Source organism: Podarcis vaucheri, assembly GCF_965113315.1.
Source record: "Podarcis vaucheri genome assembly, chromosome: 4".
In the NCBI taxonomy this organism is placed as follows: Eukaryota; Metazoa; Chordata; class Lepidosauria; order Squamata; family Lacertidae; genus Podarcis; species Podarcis vaucheri.
Window position 1 is genome coordinate 47,233,222 of NC_138762.1, and position 19,900 is coordinate 47,253,121.

Here is a 19,900-nt window from a genome sequence, read left to right on the forward strand (position 1 = left end):
TTCTGTTAAACCTCAGCAACACGTACCACCACAGCAGAGGTAACGAATCAATTCCAGGAGGGTTGCCCCCCTCCTTCGCCTCTCGTCTCCCCCTCCTCCCATTCATGGCTCCTCCAAAGCCGCTTGCAAATTGCTGCTTTGTAGTTTCCCTGCGATGGAGCAGTAGGACCCAGGGGCCTGCCTCAGCCACCAATAGAAGCTCATACTTGGATCTATTTGTATGCAATGCCTTCTGCTCTGCGCATTAATGGTAATACAGATAACGGGTCTGAAAGAATTCTCTTCTGAAGAAGGATTTGGTTTTCCGGAGTCCTGATACCGGGGAAGAGATCCAGTTTCATCCCTCTTTTCGAGTGAAAAGTCCTCTTGAATAGCTTGCCTGCTTGAACTCAACAGAAGGTCTCTGTATATGTTAAGGAAAGTTGCAAGGATTCTTTGAATCATGGAGCTGCTAGTTTTCTGACATCTTCCTTATCTCAGAGGGGTAAGTGCTTCAAGTTAACCAACCGATGGATTTTTACCCGTCCACAAGTGTCATGTTTTCTTTCCTTTTTTAAAAAAGGGGGGCGAGGGAGGGAAGCGATGCTGTATTGCAGTTATTCTGGATTTGAAACGGACAGGGGTCGTTTTAGGTGGTGGATCTATTTAGAGTGTTTCTTTTCGTTTCTTTTTTTAAAAAAGCAACTGGCAGAGCGATTAAAAGATGAAATCCCAATGCCAATCTAACAAGTTTCTCTGATGCTCCCTTTATTGTCTGCTAAAGTTCTCGGATTACGAAGGGTAGGACTGCTACCAGGGCTAAGGAAGAAGTTGGAAAGCATCCCGGGCATGGGTTCAAAGGCACACGCTCTCTCTCTCTAAAGAGCAATTTTCACGTTGCATGGAGCAGCACAGCAAAAAAAGGGGGAGCCGAACCTCCCCCACCCCCCGCGCCTTGATTTATAGACTCAGTTGGGCTTGGAAAAGCAACTTTACAGAGTGATTTTTCCCCTCTCTAGTAAAGCTGCTTTGGTGGTGCAGGCAGGGACTTCCTGCTGCTGCTATTTCTGAAGTGGGGTCTCACTGTAGTACTTTGCAAATGCAGTGTGTGTGTGTGTGTGTGTGTGTGTGTCCTTCTACCTTCCCTTGGCTTCTTTACGGAGAGGGGGAGTGAGAATACCGTGGATACTGAATGCCCTGCAAACTCTCCTCTCCCCAGCACTATATGCAGTTTGCGAAGGAAAGAAATTAACCCTTTAAGAACGTTTCACCTAACAGAAGATTTGTTCCTCCTCCCTTTCCTTCATAACCCTGGATTTTGTTTAAGAGTCAACCCCCCTACACCCCCGAGGTAGCTGGGGGAAGCATATTGCAGGTGGGGGAGCCGTGCAGCGCCTGCATGATGGATGAAAGGCTCCCTACTGCCGCTGCTGCGAGTAACTTCCCCCTCCTCCCTCTCCCTCTCCCTCTCTGCGAAGGACAGGGCGGCTACGGGGCGTGGAGTAGGACTGCGCCGAGAGGCGCTCTGCTGCGGCCGCCTCCGCCTAACACAATGGAAAGAGCCCCCTATAGGCTGGCGCCTGGCTACTGGATAGAAAGTGTGTGCGAGGCAGAGAGAGAGAGAGAGAGAGAGATTGGGGAGCTCGCCTGGTGGGCTGCCACTGCCGCAGCTGCTTGTGCTGCTGCTGCTGCAGTCAGTTGCCGCAGCCGTCAGTGCACCGTCTCTTCTGTCCGCTCTCACACTCCCCCCCCCCCGCTGCGGCCACGACCTCTTTATTATTCGGGGAACGCAGGGAAAGAAATAGTTATATTGGTGGGACTCAGAGAATGACGGGGCTGGGTGGGGGCAGAGGCAGAGAGACACTCTGACTGACGCGCTCTCGAAAGGCAAAGGAATGTGTGTGGCCACCGAGGGCTTGCCCTTTTCAGCCTCCTTCCCGCCTCGTCCGCAATCCTCGTGTGGGGAGAGAAAGGTAAATACACTGGCGCCCGCTTCGTCGTCCCCCCCCCCGCGTGCTCCCCTCCCGCTCCTCCCAGGTAAGAGTCCGTTTCCCCTGCTTGCGAGGGTTGCAGAGAACCGCTGAGGGCGATGCAGCCCGCGTTGTCTAAGGCTGCAGCTCGAACCGCGCTTTCCTTTGAGTTAAGTCCCACTGAACGCTGTGGGGCTTCCTTCAGTGTAAACAGGGTTGTGCTGTAGAACTATGTAATCCTAAACATGCATTTAATAATAATAATAATAATAATAATAATAATAATAATAATAATAATAATTTAATTATTACATTTATATACTGCCCTTCCATCACGAGATATCAGGGTGGCTCACAGGATAAAATACACGGTAAAAAGCACAATAGTTAAAACAAAAACAACTGGAGAAGGCTGCCTGTTGGTTTAATAAATGCATACTCTCCAACTTTTTATGCCACCAAAGAGGGACACCCCCCACACCCACCCACCCCATGCCACTACTGAACCCTGCCACCAGCTCCCTCCCCTGCCCCCCCCCAGCTTCTTACCTTTGTTGGCTCTTTTTCTGCCATCATTGTTGCCTCAGCCGCCACCAGGAAGGGCAGTGCTGCTGTGGGGCCCGCCAAGCCGCTGCCACTGCGAGGCCTGCCAGGTTGCCCATGAGTACAGAGTCCAAGCATGCATGTATAGCAAAGATACCGAAGGCATTTTGCTGCCTGTGGTGGGTCAGTGCCAAACCCACCCAACTCAATGTTCATGCCGCTCAAGGTTGGTGAAGTTATCCTGACGCCTGAGGTGGAAAATCCAACAAGTGCCTCTCTCCATCTCTGCCACTAAGAGTTCAATAGGTATAATAACCCAGGTAACTGCTGTTGGGGTTACATTCCAGACCCCCACACTCATAAGTGAAATAGTATAGAAAGTGGGGAACACCATCTGCAAAGTCTCCAAACACCTGTTTTCTGCTGTCTGGCTCCTCTCCCTTTCCCTCCACACAACTCTCTTCAAGTAGAGTTGAAGCTCTGGCACTGACAGGAGGCTGTGAGAAAGTAGTTATGGTGGTGCTCCCTTTCATTGTCCTCAACCACAAACTACCTGGCGGCATCCCACTGGTATACATGATTCCACATCTTACGGCGTAGTCCATTAGGCCAACAGGTCCAAAGTCTGGTCAGGCCAGGCTCCTGCCTCTGCAGCTGATCTAGGGGTCAGGGCACCTAGAGGTCAGTCCCACACAAACACAGTCCCAAAGAGCTCCCTGGGACATCCAAGCCATGGTCCACCCAAGGTGGGAAGCTGAGCAGACATATCACCTCAACTCTACATGCTGATTGCAGCATCTGGGCTTGATGAGGCATGTGAGCCTCACCTGCTCCAAGCCTACTCCAGCTGAGGAATCACACACTTCTTCCCAGAGCTAACAAGTCCCGCCTGGCCAGCTAATGAGCTGGACTATGGGCCTTTGCCTGTCTCAGCATCCGGGAGCACACTGCCTGCTGCTTCCTACACCTCAGAGACTGCCGTGTAAGACAGGTCCTTGTGCACTGGACCCTGATCCCCTCAACATCCTCCTTCACTCTCTGATTACTTTCTGCACAACCTCTCCTCCATCCCCAGCTTGCCCCCCTGGGTCTCAGTTACCCCTCACCAGGATCCTCTTCCTGCTTTTCCTCCTCCCTGTAGTCCTGCCAGTTCATGACACTTGTGTCAGTTGTTAGGCAGGGAGGTTCAGCAGCCCACACAAAGCCCCGCTGTGCCTCAGGTCTCTTTCAGGTTTCTTCTCTGTCACTCATGTCCTCTTTGGGCTCTGGGGAGGGTCTGCACCAGAGTCGCCAGGACTTTCCAGCTCTCTCCCACCATTTCCTGGTATGATTCTATTTATTTAATAATCTCCCAGCACCGTGCATATACACAGTTGCGTGCAAGCTGAACACACGTAAGGGTGTGTGCGCTGATAATAACAGCATTTTTAGAAAAGAATTCAGACTTAAGCTCTGTATCATGGAAAGTGATCAGAATTCATAAACATGGTTTCAGAAATAGGATTTCAATGTTACTTTCATGGCAGGGAGCTGAATTGTTTCTGAGAAAGTGAACTCATTGACATGTGTAGCCATTACTATTTTGTGGACTCACCCATATTTGTGAGCTGTGAATGTTGAAAACATGGATGTTAAGAAGCTGCCTTATGCTGTGTCATGTTCTGGGTCTTGTCTGTTGTCTGTTCTGACTGCTAGAAGCTCTCTGGGGTCTCAGGTGGATATTTAGTTAGGGATGACGCTTAGATGGCACCTGGAACCTTGTGTATGAAAAACATATGTTGTACAACTGAGCCTAGCTTCCCTGAATCAAAAACACACACACTTTCCAGAAGGGGGTTAGTTCACTCAATTATGCCAAAGTATCTTATGGTTTAAAAATGCTCTATCCATTTTCATTACTATTATTAGTCAATTCATTTAATTAAAATGGTTCCACAGGAAGCATTCATTGTGGCTGCTTTGTACAGTTCATGTAGACTAATATGTTGCAGAATAATGCACTTGCAATAAAACAGCTGCTAACAGATAATTTTTCAAAAGATGTTGATAATGATATGTACTTGAATGTGTCAAGACATTAGTAGGTACCACAAAACACCACACACATGAAGAAGTGGTTTTAGAACATGAGGAAAATACTGGAAAGTGTCTGCTAATACTTTATTTAAAGCAAGTGATTGCATTGATTTGGTGTATCCTGATGCTTCTGCATTGGTTATGTTTAAAGAAGGGACAGCAGCAATGTTAATATTTGAACTGGTCTCACATTAGTATTGTTGTTGTTGTTGTTTAGTCGTTTAGTCGTGTCCGACTCTTCGTGACTCCATGGACCAGAGCACGCCAGGCACTTCTGTCCTCCACTGCCTCCCGCAGTTTGATCAAACTCATGCTAGTAGCTTCAAGAACACCATCCAACCATCTCATTCTCTGTCGTCCCCTTCTCCTTGTGCCCTCCATCTTTCCCAACATCAGGGTCTTTTCCAGGGAGTCCTCTCTTCTCATGAGGTGGCCAAAGTATTGGAGCCTCAGCTTCACGATCTGTCCTTCCAGTGAGCACTCAGGGCTGATTTCCTTCAGAATGGAGAGGTTTGATCTTCTTGCAGTCCATGGGACTCTCAAGAGTCTCCTCCAGCACCATAATTCAAAAGCATCAATTCTTTGGCGATCAGCCTTCTTTATGGTCCAGCTCTCACTTCCATACATCACTACTGGGAAAACCATGGCTTTTACTATACGGACCTTTGTTGGCAAGGTGATGTCTCTGCTTTTTAAGATGTTGTCTAGGTTTGCCATCGCCTTTCTCCCAAGGAGCAGGCGTCTTTTAATTTCGTGACTGCTGTCACCATCTGCACTGATCATGGAGCCCAAGAAAGTAAAATCTCTCACTGCCTCCATTTCTTCCCCATCTATTTGCCAGGAGGTGATGGGCCCAGTGGCCATGATCTTCGTTTTTTTGATGTTGAGCTTCAGACCATATTTTGCGCTCTCCTCTTTCACCCTCATTAAAAGGTTCTTTAATTCCTCTTCACTTTCTGCCATCAATCACATTAGTATAGTGTCACTGAATTCAGTGAATGCCTGCAAGTGTATCCTGGAATCGCTCAAAGCAATTCACCCCTCTCTCATCTGGCTGGGTTTCCCCAGCCACTCTGGGCGGCTTCCAACAGAATATTAAAATACAATAGTCTATTAAACATTAAAAGCTTCCCTAAACAAAGCCGCCTTCAGATGTCTTCTAAAAGTCTGTGGTGGTTTTTCTCTTTGACATCAGATGGGAGGGAGTTCCGCAGGGCGGGTGCCACTACCGAGAAGGCCCTCTGCCTGGTTCCCTGTAACTTGGCTTCTCACAGCGAGGGAACCGTCAGAAGGCCCTCGGCACTGGACCTCAGTGTCCGGGCAGAACGATGGGGGTGGAGACTCTCCTTCAGGTATACTGTACTGAGGCCATCTAGGGCTTTAAAGGTCAGCACCAACACTTTGAATTGTGCTTCTACAAAAACCTTGTTAAGCAGTGTTGGAAAGTGGGTTGGGGTTGGGTTCAGACTTCAAAAATATTTTTCTCATGTAGCCTGTGATACAGATCTCCTAGTCTCTGGATTGGATTTAGTAAAGGCATCATTCTTCTTGCTTCTCCTGGCTCAGCCAGCCTCCTGTGGCTGCCACCCCCAGAGTGACACTTGCACCACTCTACCAGCACATATCTACCACTTCCCAAATATGCCGACATGCAGGCAGCTTGCCAGTGGTATCCCTACTTGAAGAGCCCAGCAGAAGGTCCCAAAATGGGGCATTCCAGGGATGTGACTGAACCAGACCAGGATCCACTAGCCATCAAGTTGTTCTCCCAGCTGGTGCTGGCTGGTACAAGACATGACCTGAACCTAATTGCTGCACCAGACTGAAGCTGGCACAGGGATCAGGCCCAATCTGCCTCCTCCCACCTTCCACTGCTGCTGCCATGAGTGGCCAAGCTGTAGATAGAGTAGTAGCTCCACTATTTCACAGAGCTTTGGCAGTGGTAGTAAGCAACATGAATTGTTCTGTCAGTTTCCAGCAAAAGGAAATCAAATGTTTAGTGGATCTGCACAAGCTTCTGGAACTTCTGAGGAGGTTGCAGAATGTACACTGCTAATGAACTCAAGTGGGAGTTCATCCCTTGTAATCCACAGTGTGAACAAGGGGCCTTTGGTGTTTGAACAGACAGATGATGATAATGTCTCACTGGGGCTAGAGTTTCTGCTCAACCTGTCTCTGAGAAAGGTGAAGGTTAAGCCCACTGGAAGGAGAGAGGATTTTAACCAAAGAAACAACTTGTGGTGACATCTATTCAACCATTGTGTTGTTCATAGTGTAGTTGATTTTTATCACAAGTCCGTCCATCCGTCCGTCCGTCCGTCCCCGTCCCCCCCGCTAATAGAACACATTTCTCTTAGTGCTGATATACTAGAGGTTATTCTGAGGAAATTGATTGCATCTTGCCTTGTAGTCCTGGATAGTTGCTTCCAGAGATTTCATATGAGTGCTGTATGGCATAACAGAACCCTATGGGTTTTTATAACACAAGCGGCCAAACAGAGACCCACCAATGCTTGCCTCTGGTAATGGTATTGGAGAAAGGAATGGAACCACCACCAAATGATGTCCCCATGTCCCGATTTGTGGTCAATGGTATCAAAAGCTGCTGAAAGATTGAGTTGGGTCAACAGGGTGGCTCTTGACCTTTCTTTTTCTGATAAAGTTCATCAGTCAGAACAACCAAAGCTGTTTCATTGCCAAAATACAGCTTGGAAGTCAAATTGAAATTAGTCTACATAATTAGTTCCATCCAGGCACTTATGCACCTGAGCAGCAAGCACTCTCTCAATCCTGTTTCCCATTCCTTATTGGTCTTATTTGTTGTATATTATACTATTTGCTTTAAAACGTAAGCCATTATTTTAAGCAGTAATTCAAGTTATCCAAATAATTATCCCAAAAGTTTGTTTTCATTATATGACTTGCATTCCACAGTTCATCTAAAATTCTGGTTTGAAATAGTTTCAAACCTTGAGGGAACTATTTTCAAAGTGAACTTCATTTTCAGAATGTGATTGGTTGGGTGCAAAAATGTCACACTTAGCAGCCTTTCTGACTAGTTCACTGTCAATTACCCTAAAGTCTGCAGGATGCTTGCAATGGAAAAAGAGGAAAGGTCACCTATAGGCTGTACTCGTCCCACTCCGTTCTCATTATCTATGGCTCCTAAAGCTTCCATAGGAATACCAGAAGGTAAGACTTCAAATCTCACTGAACAGCAATGTTGCAGTACATTCTGAGTTGGCAGGGAAGAAGTGAGTGGTGGAGGAAGAATGCTCTGTGTTTTTATGTTGTTTTCTCAGCTGTCATTAAAAAAAAAATCCTCCCCATTGGAAACAATAGGAAGGGAATGGAACCATACCTATTCCAGAGTATGGCTAAATTCACTCTCCCTGGTTTGGGTTAGAGGGCCAGGACAGCTTTGGACCCAAGCCACTTGTATGCTGTGACATGTTCCCTTTGGGGTTCAACCAACATTAGTTGGGGCAGTGTCTCAGAGAAGTCAGCTGTGGTAGAGAGGGATGTTCCTAGATCATGAATCTGACCTTGCCTATGGTCCTTGGAATGTCCTTCCAGGGACCATAGGGCTAAACCCTAAAATAAGTTCTGAAGTCCTGTTCCAAATATCTCCTGAACCATGAATTCACTGGGTTTAAGCATATGACTTTCTGTCTTAGCATACAAGAGGTAAACTGTACTACTGTCACATTGGTTTTTTAGGGAGACCGTGCAGGTATATAAAGTTCAAAATGTAAGTGTGAAAATATTTGATTATATTAATTGTGCTACCTAAAGTAAAAAAAAAAAGAAGAAGCCAAGAGCATGTTTAGCAGTTGTAGGATAGTACACTACTTTTAAAAAGGCACCGGTGATTTTTAAAAAAGGACACAAATTTATGTAATTTGAACTGGAAGAACAGTTGTGAAATCATTGTGTTATCTATACTGACGTAAATGAAAAATCTTTGACTAAATTATTCCACTTTTCCAAATTTGGAACATGAATAAATGTGGCAGTCAATTACTTTGGCAGCATTTCCTAGTCCGTACCAGAGGTGTTATTGATTGGTTTCAATTAATGTATGCCAGCAAGTAAATTAACATAGCACCTGAGGCATAATTCTCTAGTGGATCATGTACACTGACTTTTCACCATTCCTGCTGTTTTGACTCCTGTTGAGAATATTGCTAGGAGGTATTGTGTTTTTAGTCTGGACGTGAACATTACCCATGGCTGTAATGACAGGTCATTTGCAGCAAACCCATGTTTCACTGCAGACTTGTCTCTTTAAGTGACAACTTATCAATGGCAATTCAATTAGTCTTAAAGAGTCTGAGATACATTTTACTTTCTGTGATGCCAACTTTATTTTTGCATTTCTAATTCCACTGTAATTTGGATTTTTCTACACACACATACATTTTCATGTATACCAAGAAAAAAGTAAATAGTACATTATTATAATGCAAATACTATATTTGATTTATTTGCTCATGATTTGTCCCTTAATCATGTGATCCATTGTGAAAAGTTGAAGGGATAGCTTAACAGCATGATTTTTCTTTAAGCATTGGTATGATTTACAACTGCAAGCTCCATTAGTACCCTTGGGTGCAGCTCATCAGGCCCTGGAGATTTGAATTCAAGTAGCTAGATGTTCCCTTACTAACTCTCTTCCTATCTTGGGCTACAGCTTCCTCCTTGCATTGTTTATTCTGATATCCAGGTTCACCACTGCTTTCCTTTTGGGTGATGACAGAGGCAAAGTAGGTGTTGAGCAGTTGTGCATTGTCTTTGTCACCCAATAGCATTTCTCTATCTTCTCTACACTACTTGCTTGTTTTTCCTCTTGCTTCGAACATAGCAAAAAAACCCCAATATTTGTCTAGCAATGGAGAGTGCCAAGGAAAGCACCACCAAAATTCAAAAGCCAGGGGTTCACTGCTGAAAAGGTTTTTTCCTCAGTATCTACCTGTGTGTGTGTTTGCATTTGCCCTTTCTCTAGCCAAGCATTTAAACTTGGTATGTAGTGTTCTAAAATCCTTCCAACACTTTTATTTATTGTGATGTTAGGCACTGGTAAAGAATTGGTGTAGTATTTGGGACAAGATGATGAAGAGTTGTTCTTTGCTACAATAAACGACCACCCATAATTTTACTCTCCCTACCTTATCATGACAGGTAACTTTGACTGAAAGCATTGCCCTAAAAGTATTGAGTCAGCACTGTAAGAACCAATATAGCAGTGTGTACTGTGACAGGGTGAAAATCTCTGCATGGATGTGCTGATGCTCATGATATTTCAGATGGAAAATATGTCATTTTAGATGTATCTTCTCTTCCACCCCTCTTTTCCAAGAACCAGTCTCACTGATTGGTTTAAAGTTACAGGACTAACTTCAAATGGTGATAAAGGCACATGTTCCACATGCAGAAGGTCCCAGGTTCAATACTTGGCATCTCCAGACATGGGAATGTCCCCTGATTGAAATCTACTTTCTGTATTTCTTGCCGTTTTTCTACTTTCCTTGAAATAAGTAAGTGAAATTATTAGAAGTTACTAGAGTGGCCACCAGATATTTTTCCAGTTTTGATTTCTGGATAGAATGAGCAGTATTTTAGTTAAGCCAAATTTAGCAATGAGCAAATCAGATAGAAACTGGAAATTATGTATTGATTCCCCCCCACCCTTAATTCTGCTTGGTTCCATTCATTCTCTTGGCTGCTGGTTTTCTGAAATATCCAAGGAAGTTAATTGTTAGCTTCATCTTGGTGTTCAGGCAGCAGATTAAACCCTTGTTTCCAATGGGGTTTAAATCAATTGTGCTTTTTTAGCTGCAGCATTTTAGATTTCATTCATTTTTCTCCATTTTTAAGATTTTATTGTGAACTGCTGAGACAGGGCTGCTGTGAGCAGTATATAATTAGTAAATATATGCCACATATGTGAGTCCACCTGTCAGAAAATATGCATTGATTTTTGCATTTTGGCAAGGTATGCTGTCAAAATGGAGGAACAAATTTTCGATCTGCTAGAAGTATAAGTTTTAGCTTAACTCTATTATTCATCCAAGACTAATGCTTCTTACTGTGAAGTTCTAAGCATGTCTACACAGAAATAAGCCCCAATGAATATAATCTAATATATAAGTATTATATATTGCCCAAATGTAGCTTTTAGTTGCTCTGTCAAGAACTGTTGAAGATTTATATCCTACATTTTTGATATAAAATGTATGTGTTGGTTTTATAATAAAAAAACTGAATTATGGTTTTCTGAACTTAGTTTTAAACTATGCTGTGTCTTTAGAAACATTACAACATGTTTAAAATCATATCCAGATCATAACTGCCATTATGGGAAAATTATTGTCCCTAAAGAATTTCTTCCATAGTAGAAAGAAATGATGAACCAAACACAGCAAGAAAAGAAAAGAAAATACTGACTGCAATCGTGACTGATGTATGATTACATAGCTTTAATGGGACAAATGGCAAGAAAAATGACAAAGTGTAGTGACATCCCATTTGTGTCTGCTTCAAATAATACCTGGATACGCTAATGTTATGTTTTATGGTTATTTATCCCCTGACACTATTTAACACCACCCACCACCAATTTTCAAGACAAATGTGTTAAAAGCATTTTTATTTCCCTACTATGAAAATGTGCTTTTTATAAATTTAGTTCCCAGGTCAATGGGAGGAAACTAAGATTTTGTAGCTTTTGAAAAGCCCATATTATTTACAGAGTTTAAAATGTCATAAAGCAGCTTGAAGCACTATAGGGAATCTTCAGTAATTGGAAAAATGTTTTCATACTAATGTTTGGATTGCTGGAATGTGGGCTATTGGTACATTTGGTGATAATAAACATGTATTTGCTTAAGTATTATTTCAGCATTGGCTTTTTAAAAAGGTACTTTGGTCAGTGTGCATAATGACATTTTAATGTACTTAAGGCATAGGCATCCTCCCTAATTACAGCTTATAGTTTGAACAGAATGTTAAGAGAGCAACTAGGTTTCAAGAAAATATGAGGAAAAGGTGGAACAGATTCAGTATAGTTCTGTCTTTTGAAGCCAACTATTACTAGCATGGCATCATTTCTGAGACCTTGATTCATTCTAAGTTTTTACCTTGGTGTATAAAGGTTCCTTGTGACAACATAAATGGAGTCACTTCTAAACCCATAGCTGCTTTACTATGGACTACAGATTGTTTTCTTTTATATCTTTCAGTTAAGATTTGTTAGAATGAACTCTGGCAAAGTTACAGTGTTGACTTTCAGACTAATTAAAAGTCCATCTAAACTAAACAGTGATGACATGATGGAAAGTAAAGAATTAAAGAGCCAGACATATTTCCTGTCAATAAAAGTTCCAAATCTGGGATGTGGCCACAAAAAAAAGGTATTTTCATGCCTCCTAGCTAAGCTTGCATCAGCTTGTGTTGGCACAGAAAAGTTCCTCTTCATCATGTCAGGTGCATAATTGGTGTCTAATTATGTTATAATGATAAATCACAAGACAATCATAAACTTATTACTAAGAAGTCAAATAAAATAGATGCTATTCTTCTAGGAGCATTTTTTTATTTGTATAGTTTTTATCAAAGTATGATGGATACTTACTATATGAGGTTAGACCGTTTAGCTTGGGAAACCCAAGTGCAAATTTCAACTTGCTATAAGATTTACCTTGACAAAAATTGCTGTATCTAATTATAATGAGGCTTTTTTGTTTTTTGTTTTTTTTAAGAGAAAATGTTCAGAGAAGCTGTGCTGGCCAGACAATAAAACTAGTGATTGAATCAAACAACATAAGCTAGTTAATACTTCTGTCATCTTCACCTGCAACCTAACACTAATATGGGTTCTGTGGTGTGAAGGAGGTGGACAGAGAAAAGTATTTCTCCCTCTCTTAGAATACTAGGACTTTGGTTTTCCCCATGAAATTGATTGGCAGTAGATTCAGGACAGATAACATAAAATATTTCCTCACACAATGCATGATTTATTAATTCTGATAATGTCACATAATGTGTATTACCCAAATTAATAATAGGTCTATTAGTAAAGAGCGCTATGTGTAGGGCTGTTTTGCTCCCCATTTGCAATGCCATTTGTAGAGGCTAAATTGGGGAGGAGCCAAATTTTTTAGGTGAAAAAAATCACAGCCTTCCTACCCATTCATCTAAACAAATGTTGCTAGATTCCAACCTCCATCACCCCTGACCACTGGCCATGCTGCCTGGGACTGATAGTAGAAACATCTGCAGGGATCATCTTAGCTACCTTGATAAAGTGTTTCTATTCTGCACACAACATCTCAGTGCTGTTTGCACACATTCTATGGAAAGTGCAGTTAGAGCAAGTCAGCAAGTACAGTGGTACCTCAGGTTACATACGCTTCAGGTTACAGACTCCGCTAACCCAGAAATAGTGCTTCAGGTTAAGAACTTTTCTTCAGGATGAGAGCAGAAATCATGCTCCGGTGACGCGGCAGCAGCAGGAGGCCCCATTAGCTAAAGTGGTGCTTCAGGTTAAGAACAGTTTCAGGTTAAGAACGGACCTCCAGAACGAATTAAGTACTTAGCCCGAGGTACCACTGAACAAGTGGAACAGCCATTAATACCAGACTAGCTGGCTAGGTAGGTAGCTAGTCAATATGTTGCTTCCCATAAGCCCCGCTGCCAACACAGACACATTGAGATCCCATAATTCTCAGACTTCTTAAAGATTTCTGCCATTTTCAAAGACTACTTCTGGACTGTCACTATTCGGCAGGTGGGATTCAATCACATATTGACAAATTCAGGTTGGACAATTAAAGTACATTTGGCACTCTTGTTGAACAAACCTATTCCCCTCCCTACAAAAAACTTAGATGGGAGCATGTACTGCAGTTAGAAGCAACATCATCTAAGCTCTCTGCAATTAAATCAGAATAAATGTTCAATAAACAGGTTGTCTGGAAGCAACTAAACGGAACAGTGAAATATAGACGCATGTCTGTTTATTTTAAAAACCCTATGTTTTGGAAAGGCATACAATTTAAAAATCATTACAGAAGACAACGTTAACACTTTTTTAGATTGCTCGTTAGCCATCAATGATCATTTAATCAATACTGGCCAGACGGTAGTGACATCAAAATTGCATAGCTAGCAATGTAGGTGGAGTATTGACATTTAAACAAATGCTTTAAAACAATGTGATTACTCTTCTAGATTGTATAGTAAGAATACCTGTGTGTTTGAACTTTTTAAAAAGTAAACTGATGAACTGTTTTCAGAGATATTATAGAAAAATAGGACTGAGGGATTTGTTACATGGCTCAGGTACTTGTTACCTGAGCCAAAGTAAAGCTCAGGTATTTCATTCAGGTGTGGGGAATTTAGGTTCACATTTCTGCTTGGCTATGAAGTTCACAGGATAGCCTTGAGCAAATAAGGTTCTCCTAGTCCAACATATCCCATGGTGTTAGAGGGGTTTTTTCTTCTAGTGGCAGATGACAGAACCATGAGACTTATTACAGCTATAGAAAAACAACAAACAGAAAGCACGTGGGTGTTCTCTCTCTGCAGGCAAATTCAAACTACAACTCCTCCTTTTGTACTCATCACCAGCTGTACCTAATCAGCCTAGAAAACCACACCCAGAACTCACAGAAAAGGTTCTTAAAGTTACAATAATCTTTTCTGTTTCTTTGCAGAATGACTCCTAACACATGGTTTATTGTAAGACTTAAAACATTTAAGACTCATTGGTAGATGGGGAAATAACAACAACAACAACAACAATTTATACCCCACCCATTTGGCTGGGTTTCCCCAGCCACTCTGGGTGGCTTCCAACCGAATATTTAAAAAATACAGCATCAAACATTAAAAACTTCCCTAAACAGTTGTCTTTTAAAAGTAAAATAGTTGCTTACTGCCTTGACATCTGGTGGGAGGGTGTTCCACAGGGCAGGAGCCACTACCAAGAAGGCCCTCTGCCTGGTTGCCTGTCACCTCACTTCTCACAGCGAGGGAACTGCCAGAAGGCCCTTGGTGCAGGACCTCAGTGTCTTGGCTGGACGATGGGGGTAGAGACGCCCCTTCAGGTATACAGGACCGAGGCCTTTTAGGGCTTTAAAGGTCAGCACCAACACTTTGAATTGTGCTCAGAAACGTACTGGGAGCCAATGAAGGTCTTTCACGACTGGTGTTATATGGTCTCGGCGGCCACTCCCAGTCACCAGTCTAGCTGCCGCATTCTGGGTTAATTGCAGTTTCCAAGTCGCCTTCAAAGGTAGCCCCATGTAGAGAGCATTGCAGTAGTCCAAGCGGGAAATAACTAGTGCATGCACCACTCTGGCAAGACAGTCTGTGGGCAGGTAGGGTCTCAGCCTGTGTACCAGATGGAACTGGTAGACAGCTGCCCTGGACACAGAATTTACCTGCGCCTCCATGGACAGCTGTGAGTCCAAAATGACTCCCAGGCTGTGCACCTGGTCCTTCAGAGGCAGTTACCCCATTCAGGATAAGGGAGTCCTCCACACCCGCACGCCCGCTGTCCCCCAAGAACAGTACTTCTGTCTTGTCAGGATTCAACCTCAATCCGTAAGCCGCCATCCATCCTCCAACTGCCTCCAGACACTCACACAGGAAGAGATAATGCAGGTGTTTGTTTTAAATTATGGAATCATATGGCAGTTTTGTGTTTTGTTTTTTAATATGTTACTCTTAATTGCTTTTGTGTTGCCATACTTAGGAATAAGAAATATAGGTAACTACACTGGGTCCTTGAGGGTGCTGCATCTCAAGGACTGTTGAATCTGAGTGGGTTCTGGGGAGTTTCTGGTTAACATGGCTGGTGTTTCGTCAATGTAGCCTAAAGAATCTGCATCACGAGTAGACAACATCAGCACGCTGGTAAATTTATAGGATGTGGGTGATTGACAGACCCTGGTTCACCAAGTACCTGGGAGCAATGAATCAGATGGAGTGATGGGTGGGGCATAACTGGCTCAAAACTCAAACTGCTTCTTATTGAATGCAGGTGTGATGTTTTATAGCATAAGTAGCAGTAGTGTTGGCAACAGAAAATGCTTCTCTGCCACTGTTGCAGCTTCACAGTACTAACCATAGGAGTTACAATCAACTCAGGACATTTTGTAGCTTAGCCACCAGAGCATGTTCAAGAATCCTCTAAAATCTTGGAAGAATCTTTCTCATCCCCTGTGACAAAATTGGTTGTTACAGAACAGGCAAAATAGTAGGTGGCCAGGGAGTCAATATATATGCTTACAGTCTACTTGAAAGAGAAATATACTCCACAGATTACAGAGGAGCTAACACACACACACCCCCCTACCTGTACACTCAAAGCTTTGAACCTTTATAATGCGTGATATTAGAGCATGAAAAATAAATCGGCGCTCAAACTTATATTTCCTTAGGACAAGGTTCCAGAACAGGTGCACCACAACCCCAAAGACTCTATTTCTGGTCAACTGCCTGCTCAACTTTTTTGAGGTGGAGAACTAAGAGAGGGACTTGTGGCATACCTAGTAATGAAGCAGGTTTATGTGAGAGAAGTTGGTCATTAAGGTACCTGGGTCCCAAGATATTTAGGGCTTCAAAAGTTAGCACCTGGGTTTCCATTTTTTGCTCAGAAAACTTTTTTTTTCTAATTACAGGATGAGTGTGTGTAGAATTTTCAGAGGGTGATAGCACAAGGAGAGGGAATGGTTAATTCTTCTCTTCCCAGCTGTCCCGCCCCCCTTGTGTTGCAATTAAGATGAAAAAAAAGGTCCCTTCCCATGAATGGGACCTTTCCCCCTAAACCTAATTGCCTCCAAGGGGAGCTTTTATTAGTGTGTGTGTGTGTGTGTGTGTGTGTGTGTGTGTGTTGCAGTAGCTCTCCTCTCCCTTGTGTTCTCACATTCAGACCCTGAAAATTGTGTGTTTCACCACATGGCATTTAGGCATAGAAAAAATCACATTCAGATGAATGGGACCTTTTTTCTAAGCTTAATTGCCATGTAGGGGGGGAAAGAGTGGGGGAAGAGCAGGACACAGAGAAATATGTAGATAAAAAATGAGAGAGAAGGAGAGAGGTGAAAGAAGAAATACAATATAATCTAATTGTTATAGAAAAATTAAATTGCATTATATTTATGTTCAAACAGAAAACAAATAATAGGAAACCATGTCATAATTATGACGGCAGAATTGTACAGGGTTTAAGGAGTTACATAAAAACTAGTAAGGTATGTTTTACTATTACCATACTAGAAAGCCTAAATATAAAATTGTTTGACCAAAGCTGTAAATACAACACCAAAGATTTCAGACCACAATTACAATGATGACAAAACCACCATGCTGTTTTGTTCTGATTCTCAGTCCTAAAACCACCAAATCTTCCTGTGATAGATTAGCCCCCTTAAGGGCTGAAAGATATATATACACATTGGTTCCATCCATTTCTTTTTAGATGTGGCTCCATTGTGTATAACGCATAGCAACAGCTCAGCCTCATTTATTTGCCATTTCTATCTTGATCAAAGCCAATCATGATCAAATTTCAACAAAAGCAGTAATCCATCAATTTTATTAGCTAGAAGCATTCACTATGTTTCTCTTTTGTTTTGGTGAGGAGCAGGATATGAAGCCCACTGAGATATGAGTCTCATCAAAGGCTGACATAGACAAACTGCAGCTCCATATTTTCCATATAATATGCCCTGTCACAGATGAACAAGTAAACAAGACATCTACACATTTTCCACAGAGGAGTATCAAGAATACAAAAGCAAAGGAACAAAACACTACATATGTTGCTTTCTGTTAACAATAGGTTTGCAAGTCTCATTCTCTTGTTCTCATCAACAAACAGACACTCACATTTTGGTATGGGAGTGGGCAATGTCACATCTACTTCTACAAATGATAGACTGCATAACAACGGGCAATTTCAGGTGAAGATTGCTTTGTGGTATGCATGTGTGCATCACTTCTGATGTACGCTATTGCACATCCAGTATAGAATGTGGAAGACAGCGTATATGTTTTGCTCAACATGACTTTTTCTTTCAAAAATATATGACAGTTTAGAAATACAACGGCTGAGACAAGGTTTCGTGTCCTTCAGTTTTCATTTCATTTCATTTCAAAACATGTGTATTCAAAAGTCATCTAATCCTATGCCAAATTATTTGTTGTTGTTTAGTTGTTTAGTTGTGTCCGACTCTTCGTGACCCCATGGACCAGAGCACGCCAGGCACTCCTGTCTTCCACTGCCTCCCGCAGCTTGGTCAAACTCATGCTGGTAGCTTCAAGAACACTGTCCAACCTTCTCCTTGTGCCCTCCATCTTTCCCAACATCAGGGACTTTTCCAGGGAGTCTTCTCTTCTCATGAGGTGGCCAAAGTATTGGAGCCTCAGCTTCACGATCTGTCCTTCCAGTGAGCACTGGGGGCTGATTTCCTTAAGAATGGATACGTTTGATCTTCTTGCAGTCCATGGGACTCTCAAGAGTCTCCTCCAGCACCATAATTCAAAAGCATCAATTCTTCGGTGATCAGCCGCCTTTATGGTCCAGCTCTCACTTCGATACATCACTACTGGGAAAACCATAGCTTTTACTATACAGACCTTTGTTGCCAAATTATTAGATGCACATCAAGCTGTCTTGTACTGGTCCCTTTAACCAGTATTGTCTACTCCAACTGGCAGCAACTCTGCAGAAGCTCCAGCCTTTCAAGCAAAGGTCTTTCCCATTACCTACAACCTGGTCTCTCTCTCTCTCTCTCTCTCTCTTTTTTGGGGGGGGGACTAGAGCTGCCAGCAATTGAACCTCGTACAGTCTATATGCAAAGCATGTGCTCTACCAACTAAGCTATGGGACCCCTCCCCCACCATGCAATCCTTTTAAAAATTGCATTTCATGCTCTAAATGCTTCAAGCCTGGTAATTTGTTAGAGCTATAGGAATATCTTCTATATTTTTTCCAATCTTGTATATAATTAAAGCATTACTGAAGCTTCATGTTGAATTAAGGCATCATTGATATTCAGAGAAAGATTATGACCGTAGCTTCTGGATGTCTGATAGTCAGGGATTATTCCTGCAACCCATTTAAGTTTCAAACTTACTCTGTTTTAGTTTTAAGGTGTCAAGACTCTGATTGGTTTCATATAAAAATACCAATGCACCTTTTACCCCAGTTAACTATAATATGCCTGGAAAAGCCTAGTGAGTGTTGTAAATCAACTGAGCACCAAATCAGGTTCTGCTGATTGCTTACTTAGTGATAATACATCCTTATGAAATTCCAATGACTCAAAAGTGCAATGTGAAGACTGAAGTACATGATTAAACAAATTAGGAAGCTGAAGATATGAAGTTTTGTTGTACAGAGGCAATGTTAGTATTACATGCAATTTTTATAAAGCACATAGACAGCTCAATCCTAGGTTTGTTTGTTTAGAAGAAAATCTAATTTTGTGCAATGGAATTTACTTCCAAATGTGTGCAAAGGATTCTTTTGCATTAGGCTTTGATCCTAAGCACATTTAGTGTAAGTAATTCTAACAAAACTCTGGGGCATTTAGTTCCAAGTTAGTATGCTTAGGATTGGACTGAAAACATGTAAAGTCATTTAATATTTAAATACTTTTTAAAAAAAATAATAATCATCTTGTTGCATGAAAGAGAACCAGAAACCTGAAGGCTCAAATAGGCTCAGCAGTTAACATTCCAACCCATTTTGAATGCACAACAAACTAACAGAGGCCGATTTAGGGTAGCACAACTTGTTCTGCTACACTGGATGCCGAGCCTAGGGGGCACCCCAGGGCATTGCAGCTGTGATGTACAGTGTTACCTCGGGTTACATACAGTTCAGGTTACATACGCTTCAGGTTACACACTCCACTAACCCAGAAGTAGTGCTTCAGGTTAAGAACTTTGCTTCAGGATAAGTACAGAAATCGGGCTCTGGCGGCTTGGCGGCAGCAGGAGGCCCCATTAGCTAAAGTGGTACCTCAGGTTAAGAACAGTTTCAGGTTAAGAACGGACCTCTGGAATGAATTAAGTATTTAACCCAAGGTACCACTGTAGTGAATTGAGCAGAACGGAAGTGAGAAATGAGGGCCCTAACTTTTGGCCTCACATAGGGTGTGCTGAAATTTGAAATAACATGGTCCACCCCTAAAACTAATTTTGATTTAATAAACTTTTTTTAAAATGGTTTAAAATCTTTTCAGTGCTGTTCTCAATAGGGTTATACACAAACACACACACACACACAGAGAGAGAGAGAGAGAGAGAGAGAGAGA

General features: G+C 42.4%; 1 protein-coding gene across 1 annotated transcript in view; it reads left to right on the forward strand.

Moving 5' to 3' along the window:
- Positions 1-203: 203 nt before the first annotated feature.
- The window catches only part of ROBO1 (roundabout guidance receptor 1), a gene marked incomplete at its 3' end in the record, with an annotated part of 602,172 nt that continues 582,475 nt past the window's right edge, over positions 204-19,900 (forward strand). The window contains exon 1 of the mRNA XM_082220668.1: positions 204-484. The remainder of the gene's footprint in view (positions 485-19,900) is intronic.